This window comes from Globicephala melas, chromosome 13 (assembly GCF_963455315.2).
Source record: "Globicephala melas chromosome 13, mGloMel1.2, whole genome shotgun sequence".
Lineage (NCBI taxonomy): Eukaryota > Metazoa > Chordata > Mammalia > Artiodactyla > Delphinidae > Globicephala > Globicephala melas.
Window position 1 is genome coordinate 83068653 of NC_083326.1, and position 18369 is coordinate 83087021.

An 18369-nucleotide genomic window follows, 5' to 3' on the forward strand; every position below is an offset into this window, starting at 1 on the left:
CACGCCCTGTCCTTCAACACATGGCCAAACACACAATTAATGCCCCAGCAGGGCGCAAGGGCTGCTTCTCCCACAGGTCCAGCTTGCGGCTCACTGATTTGTTCTTCATAGAATCTATCTGAACATCCTTCTTGGACCAGTGCAAGGCTGGGAGCTACAGCCAGGCTGGACCTAGGCCTGGCCTCAGGGCCACAGAGCAGAAAGTACAGGGTGAGCTTAGGGCATGGTGGGGCAAAACAGAACAGAAAAGTCAGGTTGGAAGGCCCCCAGCATCTGATGCATGATTCCACTGATGCGAAACATCCGAACTAGCAAATCCCTTGAGAAGGAAAGCGGATTGGTGGGTGCCAGGGGCTGGTGCTAATGGGTACAAGGTTTCCTTCTGGGGCGATGGAAATGCTCTGAAACTAGACAGAGGTGGCTGTTGCTCAACACTGTTAATGTATTAACGCCACTAAATTGTTCACCTTAATGCGGTTAGGTTTCTTTTTTATGTTATGTGAATTTCATCTCCAAAACCAATTTTTTTTAGGAAAAAAAGTCATGCAAAACTTCATTTATCAGTTTCCCTTCTTTATCCAGGAAGTCTTAGCAGCCTCCCCTTTTTTCTGAGCCAACATCCCAGCTCCTAGGTCCCAAGGGCTCAGAGCAGCAACCATAGGTGAGTTTTCCAAGTTACCCTTTTTTTTTTTTTCAGCAAAGATCCCCCAGCATACTGTAAGAGAGGGGCATTGATTGTGTGACCCTCCTGCTTAAAATCTTCAAGAATTCACCTTTATTCAACAAAGAACACCTGAGCTCCGTATCCTGGCACTCGAGGTCTTGCCTAAACTAGTGATGGGACAGCCTCATGCGTGGAGGTCCCCAGCAGGTCTGGGTGCCTGCACTTAGTGCCATCATCTGGACCCCACCTCCCCCAGATTGCCCAGCCTAGCAGGCTGAGCCCCGCCGAGCCCCACCTTGCTGATGAGTCGTCCCTGGCTCACAGCCTCCTCAGCCACAGCTGCCCCTCCCTCCGCCAAGCTCTCCGCACGAAGGACATGTGTTACTGTGCATGATGCTACTTCACATCTGGGCTGCTTCGAGATCTTATTTTCCCCCACAAAACTGTGAGTTCTCCGAGGACCCGAGGCCACGCGTTATTTCCTGTGGACCCCCAGGGCCTGATGCCACCGCAGCGTTGCCCAACTCCAGGGGGCGCTGTTCCTTTCTACTGTACGTAACAACACTTCCACCCACTGTTTGCTCAGTGGTTCATCCTGAATGGACATACAGTCCCCCACCACAGATAAAAAAATGGTTTTGTCAAAAAAAAAAAAAGAAGAAAACACAACTGCACCTCCAACTAGAGCAGACGAATAGACATGCAGAGTTCAGACAACACACACACAGGCAGAGGATGAACGCTGGGGTTGAGGCCAGCACAGGGCACATCCAGTGGCTGGTGGGAAGTGCAACCGAGAGAGGGTTCCAGAGCCCCTGGGCACAGGTGTGGCGCTCTTTATCGGTGCCTGGGGTGGGGCAGGGATCTTTAAGGGTGCTAGGTTGACACAGATGGGATCACAAAACTCAGAAACTGAAGGGGAACTTGTTACCTGACTCCACCATTGTATAGATGGGAAATTAAGGCCCAGAGAGGGGCAGGGACTTGATCTGTTTATCTATCAATGCATCCATCCACCCATCAATGCATCTATGCATCTATCCACCTACCCCTCCATCCAGCCATTCCTCCAGCCACACGTGCACCCATGTATCCATCCATGCACCCACGCATGAGCCATCAAGCCATGCATGCATGCACCCATCCATCTAGCCATACACGCACCCATCCTTCCCTCCTCTCCCCCTAGGGAGCCAGGGCAGAGCTGCAACTGGAGCCCAGAGCACTAGCCTCTCAACCCCAAGCTCTCCACAGTGGGCCACCGTTGCCTTCTTTAAGGCCATGGCAGCTCAGGGGAACTTCCTGACCCGTAAGGCAGGCAAGAAGAAAGTCCCTGCTAGTGGCTTGTGCCAAGGTACATACCATATCGGGCACCTGCCCTGAGGCCAGTTCAGCCACAGCTCAGTGAGTGCAGCCATTCCGAGCCCACCCTGCAGGCAAGGAACCTGCAGCCCTCCCAGGATCCGCTCTCTCCCTGCACTACGGCACTGCGGGGCAGGTATGGCTGAGGTAGGGGTGGGAGGCACTCCTGGTGGGTAAGAGGCCCAGCAAAGGCTCTGAGGCAGGACTGCCATGGCCGGCAGCGAGGGGTTCCTGGGTCGTCACAGGATGATGGGAGATGCATGGGAAAGAGCCTGCACGCTCGGGGACTTCAGAGCAAGGGAGCTCCCGAAGGTTATGAGGGGAGCTGGTCCCCAAGAACAGCAGGCAGATGGGGTTGGAGCAAAGTTATGCCAACTCCCTGTGTTTCTGTGGTTTCAGAGAGAACTGCAGAAAAGATTCGGGGGCCGAGCAGCTCGGAGTGGCAGCAGCCACCAGCTGCTGGGAACAGACAAGGCAGGGGAATGGCAAAGGTGCTTGTACAAAAGGACCATCTGAGAAGCGGGACTGCAGCGGGAGTGGGCAGTAGGTCCCAAGGGAGGCCCTGCAGCGCAGAGTGCCTCCTGCTTCCCCCCTCCTCCCTGCCAGGGGCTGGGCCTGGCTCGCATCTGTCTGCTCCCCTCCATAGGCACCTGGGACACATATGCTTGCTCCCTCCCCATTTCAACGTGTGTTGGCTGCAAATCCAGGAAGTCGAACTGCTGTGTCCCCAGACTCCCTCCCAGAGAGGCAGCAAGATGGGAGGGCAAGTTTGAGCCCTAGCACTTTCCCTTCTCCCCTCTCTGTCCTTAGATAACATACATAAAAGCCCGAGCCTCAGTTTACTCATCTGTAAAGGCGAGTGGTACTACATCCAAAGAGGGGTGTCAGACATACGTGTGGAGAGCACCCCACGCTGTGCCTGGCAATAAAGATGTGCTCTGTCACCCACGGTGACCATAAAAATATCTGTTGAGCACTGCCAGTGGTGCTGGGTGGGGTCCTGGGGCCCCTGTGGGTGGCATCACCACTTTAGCTCCAGGAAACGGACACTGGGAGGGACCCTGGCGGGGTGGGGGGGGCTGGGGGCAGAGGCTAATTGTCACCAGTACAAAAGTAGGCTTACTCTTGGGGCCAGATGCTTTCAAGCATTCAGAACTCCCCACACTTAAGATGCGTAATACTCCATGTTTCAGCAGCATCCAATAATCAAATCCGTGGACATTTCTGCAGTGAGATACATGAACATAGGACGCATACGGGCTATAAATAGCCTCACTTGGACTATAAATAGCTTCACCTCGGTTCAGGCGCGAGCTCGCTGCCAAGTGAATTATGGAAAAGCGTTTGGTTTTCAGAGCTTGCTGGAGTTTGGAACTGAGGATAAGGGATTGCAGCTCTACATGTCAGTGCTTTTCACCACAAACTGGGGAAACAACTGTGCGTCAGCCCTGGTTCATCTCACAGCCGATGAGGTCCAGATGAGAGTCACATGTGCCCTGCCCCTAAAACCCGCCAGGCCCCGACCCGTGGGACACAGCACATGACCAGTCACAAAGCAAAAACAAACGCGTGCACAAATAAACACACGTGGCAATGCACACAAGTATAATCACACCAGCCTTGGGCGCGGAGGCAAACGGTGACGCAACCCGATCTGGGGATGGAACCCACAGACACCTGCTCAGGCTAACCCCTGCCCGTGCTGATGCACCTGAACCCGACAGGAGGGAGAGGCCGGAATGAGGTACAGAGCTGGGGCGTGGAGGCCAAGAGCTTCCCATTCTCTGGACCCTGGAAGGGTAGCAAAAGCACCAGGCAGCCTGGGAGCTGGTCCTGGCACTGCCACGTGGGAGCCGATGGCTTCGGATTGGGTGGCCTGACCTTACTGAGCTGCAAAGTCGGAACAATCGGGCCTCCCGGGGTTCTTCAAGGAGTGGGAAGGCGCCCTCGGGGCGTGGTACTTGGGAAATACTCGATGACTGTTCTGTGAAGTTGCTTCAATGTACAATATAAAAAGGGGGAGGTTGGGGGTGAGGGAGGCATACATTACGAGCTTGGGATTAGCAGATACAAACTACTATATATAAAATAGATAAACAGGGACTTCCCTGGTGGCGCAGTGGTTAAGAACCCACCTGCCAATGCAGGGAACATGGGTCCGAGCTCTGGTCCGGTAAGATCCCACATGCCGCGGAGCAACTAAGCCCGTGCGCCACAACTACTGAGCCTGAGCTCTAGAGCCCATGAGCCACAACTACCGAGCCCTCGTGCCACAACTACTGAAGCCCACATACCTAGAGCCCGTGCTCTGCAACAAGAGAAGCCACCACAATGAGAAGCCCACACACCGCAATGAAGAGTAGCCCCCGCTCGCCGCAACTAGAGAGAGCCCGCATGCAGTAATGAAGACCCAACGCAGCCAAAAATAAATAAATAAAATAAATAAATTTATTAAAAAAAAGATAAACAACAAGGTCCTACTGTATAGCACAGGGAAGTAAATTCAATATCTTGTAATAAGCCATAACAGAAAAGAAAATGAAAAAGAATACATAGGGACTTCCCTGGTGGCACAGTGGTTGAGACTCCGCGCCCCAATGCAGGGGGCCTGGGTTCAATCCCTGGTCAGGGAACTAGATCCCACATGCATTCTGCAAGTAAGAGTTCCCATGCCACAACTGAGGAGCCAGCGAGCTGTAACTAAGGAGCCCTCAAGCTGCCACTAAGGAGCCCGCCTGCCATAACTAAGACCCGGTGCAACCAAATAAATAAATATAATTTAAAAATATATATACAACTGTCATTTAAAAAGAATAAAAAGAATATATATATATATATATACGTATAACTGAATCACTTTGCTGTACACCAGAAACTAACACAGCACTGTAAATCAGCTCTACTTCAACAAATAAATAAATAAGGAGGGTGTTAAAGATGCGGCCCCTTCCGTTCCAGAGATGCCCTTATGGCCTCATGGCTCTCTTTGAGGCCAAGCCTTAGTGTGTCTCTGTCCTATACCAGGTTCCCTGGGTGAACACAGACAGAATCTTTGAGCTGCTGTGGATGCCAAGGGCAGCCCCCATGAGACTAGGTTCATGGTCTGGAGAGGGAAGCCTAGAGCAGGGACAGGCTTACCCTGGAGGAGGGGGCAAGACATCCCAGGCAGAATCCAGTTTTGAAGCCAGAGCGGGTTCCCATGGCGGCTCCACCCTCCACTGGGTCTTGGCAAGTTAAACTCTCTGAGCCTGAGTTCTCACATTTATAGAAGTCAGTCCAATGCCATGGACACCCCCACGGGGTAGTCAGGGGGGATAAATGAAGAGACGATGAATGTAAAGTGCCCAGCACACAACACCCAAGGAACAGCAGCGGCTGCCGTCAGTACCACGATGATGGAGATCGTGATGCTGGGACAGCCCTGCTAATGGAGGGCTTCCCTTTGAACTGTACCCTCACACTCAAAACAGTCAGGATAGGAAGAAATAACTCATTGCTATTGTTATCACCAACCTTCCCCCCACCGTTTGGGACCCCTGTCCCCACGACGACACGAGGCAGTAGACAGATGTGCTCCCCCATCTCCAACTGGAAGACGGAAGCCAAGACGCTGGCGGGGACTTGGTCAAGGTCAAACCAGGCAAGTCAGTCCCAGGGAGGGAATGAGAAGCCCTGATTCCAGGCCAGGGCTACCCACCCAAGCCAGCAGCCCAAAGCTGGCAGCCCTCCGCAGCCTCTGGGCACTCCTGGGAGTAAGGCCACCTTAGAGGCACAGGGGTGTGAAGCAGCATCCGGTGGCCCAGGCTGGGGGAGGTGCGGGTCAGGTGGGCTCGAGGGGAGGTCAGAAGAAGAGAGAGGCTGGCTGGGGTATCCGGAACTGAGTCATCTTAACTGGTCCAAGCCCACTGCACACAGTCTGGCTCTTCCATCTTTGGCGGGGAGCCTGGGGCTATTTTGGGAAGCTCTGCACACAGCCCGCCACTTCCCTGCCAGGCTGACTGGGTCAAAAACAAAACCAGCGCAGCAAACGCCCCATGTCAACAGGGTGGGGAGTGAGGAGGCACTGAACAGCCGGCGCGGGGGTGGCGGGGGTGGCGGGGGCGGGCACCATCCCCCCACCCTGCAAAAAAGAAAATAAAACCAGGTGGTGAAACAAACAAACAAAGCTAGTGGGAGGCAGCAGGATGCGGCGGGGCAGACTAGCTTTGGAACAGACGGACCTAAGTTCGAATTTAAGCCTTGCCTTCGAGCAAGTAAGTCATTTAACCGCTCTGGGCCTCAGTTTACCCGTTTGTAGAAACATCGCCCACCTCACTGGGTTAGGTGGGATTAAATAAGATGACACTCGGCACCTGGGATTAAATAACATGACACTGGGCACCTCCTTCCAGAAGTGAACTCCGCCTCGGCCTGATATGTCTGGTCATCCCTCCAAGGCTGCTCAAAGCCCCGTCTGCTGGACAGTCCCCCACCTGCAGCCCCAGCTCACCCAGGGCAGGTGCTCAGAAAACACCTGTGGACAGAATGAAAGGGGGAACAGGGCCGGGAGTAAAGACTGGAGGCCCAAGGATGCGAACAGCCACTTAGGGGGTTTTCAAAGAGTACCACGGGAGTGGTGGACACAGGTTATTACGTCCTTCTGACAGATGACAGGCAAGGGCTCAGAGAAGGGAAGCGACGTGCCCAAGGTCAGCCAGTTCCACTGAGGGCTGAGGTTCTCAGCAAGCTGTATCCTTATCTTTCTGGAGGAGAAAATGGGGGCCCAAGGGCAGGGAAGGCAGCGTGGCTCGGAGAGGAAGGTACAGGCGGTGTAGGGCATTCTGGAATGATCTTCTTTCCACTGGGGCCTGGGCTCAGGTCTGGAGCTAATTATGGATTAAGGGAGGTGGGAGCATATCCTGGGAGTCCGACAGCCCAGACAGACCGCTGGCCCTGTGCTTTTCTCATTAGACTCTCAAAAAGCCCCAGGGGTGGACTCACAGTAGCCAACAGATGGATGCGATCCACGTGTCCACTGATGGATGAACTGATAAACACATGTGGTCGATCCACACAATGGAATGTTATTCAGCCTTAAAAAGGAAGGAAATTCTGACTCACGTTACAACATGGATGAACCTGGAAGACATGAGGCTACATGTCTTCCATAAACCAGACACAAAAGAACAAGGACTGTATGATTCCACTTCTACGAGGCGCCCAGACAGATTCATTGAGACAGAAAGGAGAATGGTGGGTGCCAGGGGCTGGGGGAGAAGGGATGGGGTTTAGTGTTTAATGGGGACATTTTCTGTTTGGGGAAAGAAAAGAGTCCTGGAGATGGATGGTGGAGATGGATGGTTGCACAATGTGAATGTACGTAACCACTGAACCGGACACTTAAAATGGTTAAAACGTAAATTTTGTTATGTGTATTTTATCACAATTTTAAAATAAAACAGAAAAGGGAGAAAAGCCCCAGAGCTGGGCCCAGGGTTTTCTTTTGGGGTGATGAAAATGTTTAGGAACTAGACAGTAGCAGTGGCTGCAAACATTCTGAGTGTACTACATGCCACAGCTTTATGTTATGTGAATCTCATCTCAATAAAAAAAATTTAAAGTTGCTGAGTATGAGGCAGGTGGCTCCAGTGGACAGGCAGCCTGGGCGGGGCTGGGAATCAGCGGGGACTTCATTGGCGAGGCTATTCTCTCTGAACAGGAGGATCTGAGAGACAACACAGGTGTGGGAAGGGAGGCAGCCAGGTGGCTGAGATGCCAGCCGCCAGGCAGCCGTGGGGCATCTGGTCCCGGCCGTGGGGGATGCTTGCATCTCGGGCACTGTGTCAAGGTCCCCTCCATCACCCCTGGTTTCCAGAAGTCAGACACAGGACGGGTTTCACACAACAGCAGGATCCGTCTTTCCTTAGCTGATGGGGACACAGGGCCCTTTGAGGGACAAGGACTTGCCCAAGGTCTGCAGGAGGTCAAGGCGGGGCTGGACCTCATGCCCTCCAGAAACGTCCAGCCTGGTGTACACAGAGTTGTCTGGAGACCAACATCACCCTCATGGCTGAGATGTGTTCAGTGCATCTTGTCTGGGACAGACCCTGGACACAGAGATGAAGGCTCTTGCAGGTGCCAAGCACCTAGATGACAACTCCACACTGTGCCCCGGGTGAAGTGCCCAGTGAGGGCTCGGTGCTCAGAGAGAGGCAGAGCTGGGGGCCAGGCGGAGTGCCCAGCCGGCCATGGAAGGGGTTGCTGGGCTAAGCTGGCAGGATGTGGAGCATCAGGACAGAGCAAGGGAGGGAGACCTGGCTGCAGACGCCAACAGGGTGGAAGGGGCACAGGGAGGGGTGTCGGGCCTTGCAGAGGAGTTGACGCCAGTGCGTGAGGGCACGCCTCCCCCCCCACAAACCCACAAACCAGCCAGAGGGAGGGTCCAGCGGGCCGGGGCTGGCTCTGCCGCATCTCTTTGGCTGCCCTTGGGTGAGTCTCCGACCTGGACCCGTGGCTGTCGGATGGGGCCGTCAGTCCCTGACAAGCACCGGTTCGGAGCTCTCGGGATGGGGCTTGAATGCTCTCTGCGACATCAGCCCTGCAAGGGCCGCGAAAGCACCTCCCAGGACGGGACGCTCCCCACTGCAAGGTCCTGTTGGAAAGTTCTTACGCTTGAGCAGTCTGTCTCCCTGGGATGCAACCCGGTCCTGAGGCTGGCTCTTCAGGGCCTCGTTCAGCTTTTCTTGCCCAGGACACCGTAAAGCAGGCGTCCAAACGGCACACCCTCTCCAGGGTGGCTGAGCCCTTGGCAACCACCTCCTGGGCTCTGGGCTCTGATTCTGTTCACAGTGGCAAAGCTGCCCTAGCTGACAACAGAGCCTGAGGCTGCTAAAAAGCCCCAGATCTGTTTCCTGGAACCAGCTGCCAGCCCACTGCTCCACCCCCGCCAGCCGAACAGGCCCGCCCTTTACCTGGTGACACTCTGCCTGCTGGGTAGAGCGGGTGGGAGAGTGTCCCCCCCAAATTCATGCCCAGCTGGAACCTCAGAATGTGACCTTATTTGGAAATAGGGGCTTTGAGGGTGTAATCAGTTAAGGATCTCGAGAGGAGATCATCCTGGATTTAGGATGGACCCAAAATCCAGTGACAGGTGTCCTTATAAGGAGAGGACACAGAGATACACACAGAGGAGACAACCATGTGGACACAGAGACAGAGATCAGAGAGATGCGGCCACAAGCCAAGGAACACCTGGGGCCACCAGAAGCTGGAAGAAGCCAGGAACGCTCCTCCCCTAGAGCCTTCAGAGGGAGTGTGGCTCTGCAGACACCTTGATTTCAGACTCCTGACCTCCAGAACGGCGAGACAACATACCTATGTGGTTCTAAACTACCCAGCCTGAGGTCCTTTGTCACAGCAGCCCCTACACTAGTTCACTGGTTTGCAGCATCAGGAAACAGGACACAGCCTGAGCTGACCACATGGACATTAGCCAGCGTCCCCCTGCTCTGGGAGCGTTCAGGAGAAAAGGTAATGGCGTCCTGGCTGGGAGGGTGACACCAGTGCGCGGCAGGACAGAGCAAGCCTGTCACCAGGCTCTCAAAAGGGCTGCAGCCCGATTAGCTAAGGTCACTTGAGGGGCCGGCGAGAAGCCCTTCTCCGTCTGCTATGAAGACACTTGAGGGGAAGTGGCTGCTGGACGTGGAGCCGCCCTGCCTCCCTGCTTTCCCCATGCCGGGGCCTGGACAGCCTGTTCTAATCTCCCACACGTGGTCAGGCCAGACAAGCCTGCCTGAGTCCTCAGGTGCACCAGCCCCAAGCAAGCGGCCCCGGAAGCACTCCTTGGGTGAAGGCCTAACCCAGGCACCGCAGCTTCTCTGATGAGAAATGGTAGCCCCCCACCCTGACCTTTGCCTCAGCACCCCTTCCTGTCTCATTTTTGGAGAACCTCTCATTGGGGGTGGGGAGCTGGCCAAGGCTTCTGGAAGCTTCGGAACCGAGACCAGGGTTCCCCTGGGATCCTGCCAGGTATGGGAGCTGAGACAGCTGAGCATCAGCAAACCCCTGGCTCTCCACCCTGCCAGCTCTGCGGACGCTGCCGTGCCAAGGGGCAAGGTCAGGGTCATCGTAGGGCCGATGATGTCGGCGCTCAAAGGGCTTCGCCATGGCCAAGTGCAGCATCTCTCCAACTGAGGCACAGGGGTGAGCTGCTTTAGAAACGTCTAGTGAGCTTGTTCAAAATGCAGATTCCTGACCCTCCCTCCAGGCCTACTGAATTAGAACCTCTATGTGAGAGACCCAGGACCCTGCATTTTGTACAGGTTCCCCAAGGATACTGGGGAGCTCACCAGAGGATGCAAACACGTGGCCTGGTTCGACCTCTTCATGCAGGTGGAGAGAGCAGTCATAGGACAGGGCTTGCTTGAGGTCACACGGCAGAGCCTGGCTGGTGAGGGGACGCATGCCGGTGTCCCCCTGGGCTTGGAATCAGGTGACTGACCCTCCTGTGCTCAAAGAGCCCTTCGCCCAGGTGAGGATTCTCCACGGGCCCGGTCAGCTCCACAGGCACCTGGTGTTGACTCTCTCCAGCCATCATGTCACCCCCCGCACCCCGGCTTGCTTTTGAGCTCAGGCCCTGCGTCTTGCTCACAGCCATCTCCCCAGGGCCTGGCCAGAGCAGCTGCTCAATAAAGCCAGTCGCCTGGCAAATGTTTGTTAGGCAAATGATCTGAAGTCCAAACTCTGTCCCAGAGCTGCTGGCTGACCTCAGGCAGCTCACTCAACCCCTCTGCCCCCGCATGAAAAGACTCTGGTCATCTGCCTTGGCCACTGCACAGGGCCGCAGCCAGACTCACCCGGTAAACCGGATGCAATATGCTTTGGAGACTGCAAAGCCACATCCGGGCATGCGTCCTGCACACTGGTAATTCACAACCATCAAGTCTGCACTGGCTGCCTGGCAGTGAGCTGAGAGTCCAGGGTAGCAAGACCCAGCCAGGAGCCTCTGCTGGCGGCCTGGGGCAACGGGACAGAGCCCAGGGGCAGGTGAGCCACCCCCGCAGTGAGGCAGGCAGATCCCAGAGGCTCTGCTGTCTCCTTCCAGCACGGCTCACTGCTCAAGGGTGTAAATCCTGCCCTAGTGCCACACCCACCGTGGGGACAGCGCCCAGGCCCTGAACGTTATCAGGCGGCAGATAGAAGGTAGTGCTACTGAGGTCCAGGGAGCTGGACGAGGTAGGTCCCTGGCCCTCCGTGGGCCTCAGTTTCCCAGCTAAAGCAGAGGGGTTTGAGTGAGACCATCTCCAAGGGCCCTAGGACCATGCAGGCAGTGGCTCTGTGCCCTGGGGTGCCCCCCCCACAGAAGGTGCTTGCTGATGTCCACTCCCCAAACCCCCTTCCCCCCAACAGAGAGAGACAGGCCTTGTGGGGCACCCGGGTCGGGCAGCTCAGAGGAATGCGGCGCTTGCCGAGGCAGGAGCCCTCCCGCCGGCTGCCATACTCGGGTCCAAATGGACTGCCAAGCGGTCGGAGAGAAGCCCAGCTGCCCGTGGGACGGAAGCTCTTCTCCAAGGCCCACTGTGTAGAGCCTCTTCCTCAGGCTGCACACGAGGCTGCCTGCCTTCTCAATGACCTCACAGGACCAACCGGTTCTTCAGCCCGGACTGGTAGCGGGGACACCACTGAGGGCTCTGCATCGACATGACCCTTCATGCATCGGCCCAACCTGGATCGACTCTGGGGCAAGAGGCATCCCAAGAATGTCGTGCACCGTGTGGGCGCTGCACAGAAGGAACGTCACCGTGTCCCCTGCTCTTTTCTGGGTCCAGAGGAGGCCCCTCCTTGGCACTGTGGCCATGCCCAGCTCCAGCAGTGAGATACACCTCTGGGCCTTGGTTTCCCCAACAGCGACACTGCTGTGCCACGTGCCCTCAGGTGGCTGGCGGGGCCCAGGTCTTCGTCTTCTAGGCCACAGGCAGCTTAGCGACCACACCTCTGACGGGAGGTCCCGCTGGCCATGACACAGCACTGGCTCTCCAAACATCTGGGGACATGTAAAGCAGCAGCCGGCCTGGCCCTGATCCTAGGACGACCTTTGGTACAGAGTGGCCATTTGAAACGAATCCTTTTCTTAAGTCCTACCCTGGAGGACTGCCCTAGAAAGCAATCACCCGCGACATCTCGCTCCTTCTACGGGTCCATTCTCAGCCAGCGCCCGCAGTGGGAGGACCACCCCCGTCCTGCACGGGGCGACACTCAGGCTCACGGGATTGAGTGGCTTCTGCAGGTCACACAGCCAGGACTCAACCCCGGGTCCACATGGCTAACAAGTTCTGCTCTCCCTGCCACCCCAAGGACAGCCTCCACCTCCCAGTCTCCCCATCCCAGGAACCCGGAATCTGGACGAAGGACTTTAGCCACGCAGTTAGCAGGGGCCCAGCGGGCAAATACATCCAGGTAGCCAGAGTGTTTTAAATGCCCCGTTCCCGGCTCCCTGTCTGTGCGGCCTGCTGCAGCCCTGACAAAGCCCGGTCACAGCTACAGGAGGGGATAATGGTTGTCCACACCTCGAAAGCTGTGAAGTGCTTGGCAAGGCACAGGGCGACAGGCAGGGTGGGAGCCGGCTGGGATCGCGGTGCTCTGCCCACACCCTCTGTGACCCTGCTGTGCAGAGCAGGAAACTGAGGCTCAGAGAGGTCAAGGGAGTGCTCTGAGGTCTCACACCCGGGCTGATGGCAGAGTGGGGACAGGACAAGCGGCTCTGACTTGTTCCCGCCTCCGTGCTCCCCCAGCGCGGTGGGCCGCCGAGGGTGTGAGATGGCCCCGAACTCCCCCTTGGTGCTGCCTCCTGTCCTCCCTGCGACCTTCTGCGCTGCCTTCAGAGAGGAGGGGGGACCCGGTGAGGAATGCTCTTCTCGCTACGGCAGCAAGGTGAAACTGCAGCGGAGCCCGCTCAGGCGCCGGGCTCGAGTGCCACCAAGCTCGCTTTGTCGGGGAGACGATCGAGGCTGGGGTGGCCCACGGGGAGCAGAGCCGGAACTCCCAGCAACCACGCAAGGATTTACCGAAAGGGGCTCTCCGGAGCCCGGGGGGCAGCAGAAGGTCACAAGGCTGACAGCATGGGAGGGTATGCTGCAGCTCGGACCAAAACTAAACCAGCGCCCCGTCAAGAAACCATCAACTTTCTCCAGGCTTGGGGAAGGCAGCAGGCTCTGTCCTCTGGAGGAAGAGACTCAGGCCCCGGGGAAGGCCTCAGCAAGCCCAGGGAGGGAGCTGGGGAGGAGCTTAACCTTGGAGGCCCTTGTGTCCAGGGAGAGCCCTGCCTCAAGAGAGTGTGGCCTGGCCATGACCTGAAAGGGCCCCTACAATGGCTCCTTCTCCCCTGCAGGGCGGGCCGGTCATCGGTTTTGTTCACGTGGCTTCTTGTGGGCTCCCTAAGGTACAAACCCTCCTCTGTTATATCACTACTGTGTGAATCTCTGGGGAAAAGCCCTCAAACACCTGTCTTTTTTCTTTCTTTCACATAATCTCTAATTTACAGAAAAGTTGCAAAGATAACATAAGAACTCTCAGATTCTCTCTACCCAGAATCGCTGTTTAAATCATTTGCTTTACCAATGGTGCACTCTCTCTTTGCATACCTATATTCATGTATCTATATACTCCAAACCTTGCAGTCTCTTCTGAGCCATCGGAGAGTAAGGTACCGGGATATCTAAATGCATGATAACAAATCCTGATGCCAATTCGGGGGTTCATTGCCAAGCACCCTCACACCTGCCTCCTCCAGGCTGAGGTGCATGAAGTAGCTGGTGCTATCTCCAGGTTACAGATGAGGAAACTGAGGCACAGCGTCCAGGGGTACGTGGCCCTCCTTCTACACCGAGCCATCCACACCTAAGTTCTCAGCATAAAACACACAGGCCCACTCCGCAGACTGTCTTCCTGATGACAAGACGATGTCTTAATTTTTTGTTTTCTTTTTGGCCGCGCCATGCGGCACGTGGGACCTTAGTTCCCCGACCAGGGATCGAACCCGTGCCCCCTGCAGTGGAAGCGTGAAGTACTAACTACTGGACCGCCAGGGAAGGCCTTAGATGATGTCTCAATTTTTAAAAGAAAGTGAGCCAGGTTGCCCCCACAGGAGAACACAGACGGATCAGGACCCAATCAAGATTGTCTACAGTGCAGCAGCAGGCGGGAGTGGTGGGCTGGGGTGGGCACCAGCGAGGGACTCCCCACTCCACCCGGGGCCGCCGCCTCCTTCAGCGCCTGCCCTCTGCTTCTTTCCTTTTCTCTCCTCAGACAACTGGGATGGAGGGACTCCTCCCTGGAGGGCAAGGACTGGGTCTCCCCTTCATCCCAAAGCCTGGTGGCATGGGGCCCATTGCAGAGCAGGCTGCATGTGTAACTGATGAATGAATGAATGAATGAATGAGTCAGAGATCTGAGTTCTGGTTCTGCCACAGGGTGGGCTACTCAACTGCTCTGAGACTCAGTTTCCTCATATGTAAAAATGGGACAACACCAAGCACTTCTAAAGTGGTTGCAAATTGTTAAATTAGATGAGATTTGTGAAGGCGCCGGCGAGGTGGGTGTTAAGATCCCAGTTCAGAGTTTGATCAGGGAAATGAACAAGACAATGGGGAGAAATGGAAAGCACAGCTGAAGATGCCCAAATATGAACAATGTGGGGAAGGCACACACACGCACGCATGCACACACGGCCTCGCAGCTCAGCACCTCTGAAGCTTAGCAGTCTCTCTCTGACGACCCCCCCTTTCTTTCAGCTTGAGACCCTCAGCAGCCCAGGATGAAAAGCTGGCACCCAGGGCTTCCTCTGCAGACACAAATGTGCTAATGTCTGTAACACCTGACAACGTAGCAGAGCCTGGGCGGTTGTGGAAAAGAGGAACAGTAAGAGAGGGAGGCAGCTCTTTCCAGAAGTGGACACGAACGGTCTGTCTCATTCAGGTAAGACACAGAGCTAAAAAGCAATGCATAGAAAGGACAGCTCTGCGATCTTATCAGTACCGGGAACTGTTTATAGGAGATCATGTTATCAAGGGCAGAATGCCAGCTGGTACATGCACCCCTGATGGCAAAAGGGAAAACCGTATCTGTGTGTGTGTGAGTGTGCATGTGTGTGACTGCATATATGTGTGTATTCAGGGACGTCGCACAGCAGACCAGGAGAATTTAACGTTCACGAGCTTCTGTTCTCCTGCACGATTTCTTAAGCCATTTGCGTAAAAAGATGAACTGCCACCCCTAAGAGATTTTCTCAGTCTGGGCAACAGGGCTGGGTTGGGGCACAGGCTCAGCCTCCCGAGGCAGTCGTGGTCCCGAGTCCTAGAGTCCCTGACGCTGAACCAGCACCGCCTGTCCTGCCCAACACAGCCTGGGTGGGGGACGCCAGCGCGCAGGGGAAGACAAACCAAACTTTCCCCATGGAGCATTACGGGCTTCGCGAGGTTTGTCCGAACCACCACGCTTCCCACCGAGCCCGCCCCTGAATCCCAGTGCTCCCGTGGAATTAAAGAAGAGAGAGCCACTCACCGCCCGAAAGCCAGCCAACACGGCGACTATTCCACTTTTCCTGGAATGAGCTTTCCACGCTTTCGGCGGCTGGAGCCATCGGCAGCCGGCAGCCAGGGCTCTCACCTCTGCGACCTGCTCTCACACCCTCTGCAGCTCTTTACGCTGCTTTCAAGTAAGGTACCGCTACGTGAAATCGCACTAAGAAAGAGGGCTGGCTCCCGGTGCCAGAGGACACGGGAGGGAGGTGGGGAGGCTGGCACAGAGCACTCAGGATTCACTTTGGATGAAAGCGGGCGGGTTGGCGGAGCCTTGCCTCCCTCCCCCTCCATCGCCAGCCCTGCTCTGCCATCCTCCCGACTTGCTGATTAAACACACACGTGGACTGCCAAAGCAACCCGCACCCTGGACGCCCATGAAAGAGCCCGGGGGGCAGAGTAACTCCAGCTGCAGCCACCTCCCGTGGAGGCTGCGAGCAAAGCTGAGAATGAACGCCGCCACTCACGGGGCTGACCTTTTACGTGTCACATCAGATTTTCCGTTCGCCAGCAAACCAAAACCCAACCAAGCCCAACCAGCACACCGCCTCCCCACCCATCGCACGACTCGTAAAACCCATCAGAATTTACAGCAAACCAACCAGAATCCAGACGCGGCTAATGTCATTAAGAAGCCTGCACAGCGCCCAGATGCCAGGAGGGTCTCGGTGACAGATGCCAGCCTCAAAGCAAAGGAAAAGCAACACACAGCACAGACGCTGCAGACACAAAAGCATTTTCATCCTGCCCAACAGGAACCGATCTGATTATCAAAGGGAAGCACCAAGGACTCAGAGTCTAAGGCGGCTTTAGTGAAACAGGCTTTGGGGGATGAACAAATGTAGTTTAAAGAGACCTGACCACAGACCCAGACCGGCGGGGGCTGGGGGTGGGGGGCCCTGCCTCGGGCCGTCTGTTTTTAAAGCAATCCGCCAGAGATAATGCTGAAAACACATGTATAATCCAATCAGAAGCCTGACTCTGAGACACATGCCTGAATGTCTAGACTCCCTGCCATTTCAGCCCCCGAGGTGGGGACCACGTTCAGAGCTGACTTGTTTCCCCGCCCCCCCCATACCTGAACCAAACTTTCAAGTCTCCTTGTGAGTCACTGGTGTTCACTTTCTATTTAAAGATCACACAGGGCTTCCTCTCAAGCACCATTCAAACCCATGGCTTCTAAGAACTGGGTGCTAAATCCGTTTTCTTCGGGCCTCACTTTCCATCAACACAGACGTTCTAGTTGACAGCGAGGGGTTCTTTTTCCATCACCTGCTGCCAGAAGTGCAGAGGTAGTGGGAGCGGCGTGGATCCTGAGAATGCCCCTGGGACGGGCGGCTGACGGATTAACCTCACTGATTCCTTCCAGGAGAGCCATGCAGAAGCCGTCCTGAACGCCATGGCTGGAGATGGGGTAGAGACAAGGGAAAAATCTCGACCCACTGGGCAGCAGTCTCAGGATCCTGTCTGAACCGAACTCTGCTGAGGGGCTGTCCCAGACAGATGGTGGTGCCAGGACAGCCAGGCTGCCAGGACCCCCTCTTCCAGGAACCAGGCAGAGGCTGATCTTCACTACACCATCTTCTCGGAGATGCTTGGTTACGGGGACAAAACATTTCCCTACTGAACTCCATTTTCAGGCAAGAAAGGATTAGACAGAGAAACCTGTACCCGGCCATCAACACTCGGTAGACCTGCCCCAGCTGGGGTGCACGTGCATGCCCCTAAATTCCCTTCCCTTCCCCCTGGTCAGACCACGGTCCAGGAAAGCAGACTGCTCATGGTGTGTAGCAATTAGGCTGAAAACTGGAAGAGCAACGGACAGCCACAGACCCAAGCACCAGGAGTCGGGAGTGGGCTTCTCACAGCCACCCTGGAGGAGAGACCCCCCCACACGCCCAAACTCTGAGCTCTGAGTCAGGCCATGCCTCTCCCTCCCTCTCTCCCTCCACCCCAGCTACTCCAGGGAAAACAGCAGCCCACGTGACCAGGACAGAGCCTGCCTTGCTAATAAACCCATCCTAAGGCTCTGACAGTTTTAGCAGAAAATTACCTTTGAGGAAGAAAATGTAAGGAAGGGGAAGAGGGGAGACAAAATGTTAGAGCTGGGAGCCACACGCCACAGGAGCCGGCCTGGGGCTGGTCCAGCAGCCCCCCATGTCTGCGGAGGTCCCCCAAGCTCCCCATGCTGACGGCCTCAGGGAGCCGCCCCTGGCACGCAGCTCTGCCGGCAACTCATGCCTGGAGACGGGAGGGCGCCTCGGAGACAGAGGGACGGACGGATGGACGGATGGATGGAGGAGCCGCGAGCCGGGCAGGGACGAAGGAGGGAGGAAGGGAAGCCAAGAGGAAGGGGTGGAGAGAGAGGAGAGGGAGGGAGGGAAGAGGGAGAATTGATTCTCTCTCCTCCACTGGGACCACTGAGCTAAGTTGCCATGGAGAAAGGGGAGCCGCTGGCAGAGCCTGAGGCGGGTGGAGGAACCTTATGCCAGAGGGAAGGCATCAGCTCAGAGCCAATCCCCACACTTCTGGTGCAGCCCCCACCAAACCAGGCCTTCTGGGCCCGAGGCGGCCAGACTGGGAGAGGAACTGGCCTGACCCAGTGGGGCAATAGCAGCAGTTCTCTGCCCCCTGGAGGAGAGGGGGGTGAGGGGGCAGGAGGTTCAAGTCTTCCTCTCCAGGCTCACTGGCGCTCCCCGCCCCTCATCTAACACCACGCCAGTCCAGCCAGACTCCCCGGGGACTGAGGGGACCAGAGACTCTCCCAGCGGCCTGGGTACCACCTGGGGC

The 18369-nt window shown here is 56.1% G+C and overlaps 1 protein-coding gene across 6 annotated transcripts in view; it reads right to left on the reverse strand.

Moving 5' to 3' along the window:
- The window catches only part of PITPNM2 (phosphatidylinositol transfer protein membrane associated 2), a 144658-nt gene that overhangs the window by 60005 nt on the left and 66284 nt on the right, over window positions 1–18369 (reverse strand). Inside the window, exon 1 of one of the 6 annotated variants that reach the window (XM_060310470.2) lies at window positions 17633–17826. The exons of 2 other annotated variants lie outside the window; for them this stretch is intronic. The gene's annotated coding sequence lies outside the window, so the exon portion shown is untranslated. Of the gene's footprint in view, window positions 1–15562; window positions 15831–16181; window positions 16198–17632; window positions 17827–18369 lie in introns of those variants that run through there. 3 more of the 6 variants (XM_060310472.1, XM_060310473.1, XM_030860133.2) reach the window with 3 other exon arrangements.